The sequence below is a fragment of the Micromys minutus genome (genome assembly GCF_963924665.1).
Source record: "Micromys minutus genome assembly, chromosome: 2".
Lineage (NCBI taxonomy): Eukaryota > Metazoa > Chordata > Mammalia > Rodentia > Muridae > Micromys > Micromys minutus.
The window spans coordinates 40,184,691-40,189,623 of NC_137971.1; the positions used below are offsets into that span (position 1 = coordinate 40,184,691).

Genomic DNA, 4,933 nt, shown 5'->3' on the forward strand with positions numbered 1-4,933 from the left:
ATGTGTGTGTGTGCACGCGCGCGTGCGCATGTGTTTAAAAATCCAAATGAATTTTAATAGTCTTGCTTATAAGCAAATGTTTATGTGGTCATCCACTGGAGCATGAATAAACTATCGCTGGCCATACTTCTAAAGAAAAAAAAAAAAATGTCCTATGTTCATGGAAGAGTAAATTTCATTTGTAATAATAATCATTCTACCAAAATCAATTTACAAACTTGGTGCAGCTCCATTCAAGCTCTCCATGATATTTTTAGGGAAAAAAAAAAAAAGCTTAAAAGCATCTTAAAATTTCAAATGGAAACCTAAAAGACTCCAGACAGCCACAGCTATCCTGAACAAAATGACTAAGTCCAGAAGGATTGTCATACCTGATTTCAAGTTATAGTACAGTGACATTGTTAAAAATAAAAAACAAAAACAAAAAAAACTAGACAAAAGAACAAAAACCCAGCTGGGTCCTAACACAAAATTCATGTGAAGAGGGAGGTCAAAGATCCCAAAGGTGGGAGGAGGGTAAAGAGGAGGATCAGAGTACACGTGATCTCATACAGGAATTGGGAAAGGGAGAAGGCGTGTGAGGGGTGAGGGAGTAAGAATAGTACACTGTAGATCAATAAAACTGAACACCCAGTCTTAGATGCTTGTAATTATACTCACTTGATGTTTAGCAAAGACACCAAAACCACACACTGTAAGAAAGACAGAATTTTTAACAAATGATGTTGAGACAACCAGATGTCCACATGCACAAATGAGATCAAACCCATATGTACCACTTGCAGAAAAGAACAACTGCAAATGAGTTCAAGCCCTCACTGTGAATCCCGGAATACTGAAGCTGCTGGATGATTTCCATCTCAGACAAACATGAGACAGGCAGAAAAATATAACAAGATACACTTCATACTTTGAAGTGTAGATTCTGATTTACAAAAGAATAATGCTTTTCAATCATTAATGAGCATTTATATTAATATTTATTGCCAGTTTCTTGCTGTTCTGTTTCTTATTTTTATACTTGTTACACTCGGTGCTCAAAAGTAATAAATTCTCTCTTCATTGTGAAATATTACGCAGTCTAAGATAAAACTCATAACTGGTACATGCAAAGGAAGAGTAGGCATATACTTCTGTGAAGAAAGGTCAAAAACTGAAGATAATTTTATTGCTTGTTCAGTTAGCTTGAGACGTTTTATGGTTAAGGGAATCTCTATTATTCTGGAAGTAGGAAAAACAATTAAAATCTTCCTGTGAAGGCTAATTCAAGAACTTCAAAGATTCACAGCATTAGAGCAGCTTTCTGACCCTTTTATGAGAGCAGGCTCTATCACTGTGGTGAAGACAGCACGAAAGAATTATTTAGGCTCTGGAACACAGAGAATGTACATAACCTGACTCCTAACTTTCTCACGGTAGACTTTTAGCATAGGTTCATCAAAATTAAAAGATAGGTCATAAATATTAATAACACAGATATATAGAGAGATTCACGATGCCTAAGAACAAATGGGAGTTTAGGTAAGAAACATATAGTACAAAATAGCAGTGCTGAAACTTCACGTTGACTTTAAGTCCACAAATCATACTCCTGACCAAGAAATAAAGCCAGCTTCACACTGAGTGGTAGGGAAAGTGCAGAGTATGTTAAATTATACCTTATAGCTCACTCACTACGGAAGACAACCCGAGTAACATTTAAGTTCATTTCCCGACTTCACAAATATTCACCATGTGCTGAAGTGTTTTAGGCACTTCCTTGAACATCCAGATAGGGACAACAGAGACTCTTCTTTTGTGTCCAAGATAAATATTGCTAACCAAAGCAGAAAATCTTTCCACGATTTTGGGAAGAGCTTTGTTATGGTTGTTGGCTAGTCACCTCTGCTGGTCTGAGAAGCTGGGGACATGTCCTTAGACACCTTGAATCATCCTTGACAGTAGCCCCGCTGTTGACTGATTGGCAGACTCAAATGGCCCTTTTAAGGTTTGAATAATGATGAAGATGGACCCAAATTAGAAAGTGATTTTTTCAATAAAGCAATAGAAGATTCTTCACATCATTTCTGGAAGCTCAGTTTAGTTTTTGGGAAGGAGGACAAGTGAAATACAGAAAATTAATATGAAGAAAACCTCATTTTGGAATTCTCTTTCTCCTTGAGCCTTGCTTTTCCTACTTGTAATTTTGCTTTGAATGAATTAATAGTAAAGACCAAAGAAATAGAATATATTTCTTTTATACCAAGAAATTTGCCTTGAAAACAGAAAGCTGCTATTCTGTGACAGGAAACATATATCAAGTTTCTGTTGGATTCCTTTTTCAAAAAACAAAAACGGACCTCTTATATCTTTAAATTTTGAAGGGTAAAACCAATAAAAGCACATATATCTGTACACTGTTGTGTATGATAATGCGATCTGTGTTTTCAAAGTTTTTGTTGTGAATATTTGGCCACTGGAATTGGTTGTGCAGAAGCTCTCTTAAAGTACTTTATTATTGCATTTTTGACCTGTCATCTTGATGACACTTCTTGCCTGCACCTGAGGCCACATGTCTTTCTAGCCATGGCCTTGCTGTGGATGGTGTCTGCACTCACTGCAGATGTCCATGTTTTGCCTATTTAAGCAACATTGTAGTGCCATTACTTAAGGAAGTTTAATGAGGTGATCATAGACATAGTTTTTCCCTGTTACCTCCTTTTTTAAATGTAACAAATAACTTTGTATGTTCCCCTTCCCCCTTTCCCTTTCCCTCCCCCTCTGGAAAAGTGTCAGGAACTAGGTGTTCAGGATGAGCCATTGAGAGGATTAAGAGGGTGGGCCCCAGAGAGCTGGGTTTCTTTGTGCTTCATCACAAGGTGTGCTGCTGGTCAGGCTATGTTATCACCTTTTTACAAGAAAACCTCATGGAAGAGACAGGTGGCAACTTTGTATACAGGACCACAGAGCTGACACTCCCAGGATCCTGGCCATGAGGTTGGATGCCTCATCTTGCTGAAAAGACACTGGACCTAAATAGCACAGCATGACTTTGTTCCTGCTTAGCTAAATTTCTCAATGCCACAGTCAGCTAAGTCATATACAACCACCTTTGATAAACACGGAGAGCACCTATCCCATGGAGAAGGTAAATTTGGAATAAACCATCGTCGACATAATTCCTCTGATGGCTTTCTTAACAGTGGGACTCTACAGACTACAGGAGATTCTTGGCACCAACTCTCCCTATTCCGCCATGATTCTGTTGACTCTGGTGTCTTTAAGGGAGCATATGCCGGAACTTCTGGGAATCTGGTTGGCATGGCTCTTCCCGAGGTCACGATGGTGTGAACCAAAGTAGTGGAGGTAGTACAGGAAACCACCACCACTAGAATGGCAGCTTCCATTCCCGGAAAGTCTTTGCCGTTCAAGAAAAAGACACCAACTGAGATTAGGGAAGAAAAAAAAAAAGAGGATAAAATAGAAAACTTGCAGTTCCAAGAGGAACACTTCACTTCTTTGATTCCAGAAGCTGGCAAACAGAATCAGCCATGCAGACCTATTGGAACCCCTTCTGGAGTGCGGGAAAATCCACCAATCAACTCTCAAAGATGCTAGTCATCAAAAAAAAAAAAAAAAAAAAAAAAAAAAAAAAAAATTCCAAAGAGGATTCTGCTGCTGCCTTTCCTGCGGCATTCACCTCCTTAAAATCCCACCATGCCAATGGAAACAAAGTGTCAACCATGGTCCCAAGTGTCTATAAGAACTTGGTTCCTAAACCTGCACCACTTCCCTCTAAGCCCAGTGCATGGAAAGCTAACAGAATGGAATACAAATCTGGATCCCTTTCGTCTAGCAAGGCGTCTGTTTTTACCAATCCAATTTCTGTTACTAAACCAGTGGTACTAGCTGCTGGTGCAGTTCTCAGCTCTCCTGAAGAGAGGAGCCCTTCCAGTACTACCCGTCCAACTGAGATCAGCTCCTCTCCCCTGACCAAACTGACCAGACAAACCACGGACAGGAAGAGTGAGTTCCTGAAGACTTTGAAGGATGAACACAATGGAGACTGCTTAGAACGCAGAGACTCTGACAAGCTGGAGGGGCTAAATTGGAGGGCAGCCACACACCCAAACCAAAGGAAAATGGAGAAGGAGGTTGTCTTCGGAACGGTCTTTCTCTACCCATGGTAGGGGAGGGGGAGGTCCTGTCACACTCTCCGGAAGCAGAGCACAGATTATCAAAAGCAATGTGATGGCAGGAATATCCTGAAAATGATGAGAGTTGCCTCTCACTTACAGAGGATGAACTCAAGGAGTCCCACATGAGAACAGAGCAGCTACCAAGAAATGGGTTTGGAAAGAATGGCTTTGTCCAAAGCCGTAGTTCCAGCCTATTCTCCCCATGGAGAAGCGCTTGCATTGCCGGGGGTGAGGACTCCAACACAGAAACAAGCAGCAGCGAGACGTCAGATGACGATGTCTGGAAGTAGAAATATAAATGCTCACGGTTGACCTGCCCCGCTGAGCTCAGCCTTGTGTTTAGAGAATATAAGGTGTTCTTTTCCTTTTCTTGTGTTGTTGAATACTTCGTGAACAAGGGAAATAATCATATCCCAAAGAGAGAGCAATTGTCATGCTTAGCTTTTGATGTTCTTCCCTGTTATCTGCTTAATAGATAGTTGTGTGGTGGGATTTTTTTAAGCACACACACAGTAGCTGTTGGGCTGTGCACAAGTGGGAGCTGTCCTGACAAAGATGCAGAGAGGAGATGCTGCTCTGCTCAACAGCTTCTACCCCAGCCCTTGGGCACTCAGCCCCATGCTCAAGCAATCCTTGTCAAAGACAAAGTGACTATTGAGGCTATTATTGTATTAAATTAATGTTAATCATTTGTATATTTTATTTTCTTTTTGGCTGATGGGGTAACTTAGCCCTTAACCAAGCATATGTGGTTG

The 4,933-nt window shown here is 40.5% G+C and overlaps 1 pseudogene across 1 annotated transcript; it reads left to right on the forward strand.

Annotated features, from left to right (window-relative positions):
• The first annotated feature begins 2,981 nt into the window (after nt 1–2,981).
• LOC308416313 (vasculin-like protein 1) lies at nt 2,982–4,468 on the forward strand (annotated as a pseudogene). The gene has a single exon. The product of its transcript is annotated as a vasculin-like protein 1 (transcript).
• Nucleotides 4,469–4,933: the final 465 nt, after the last annotated feature.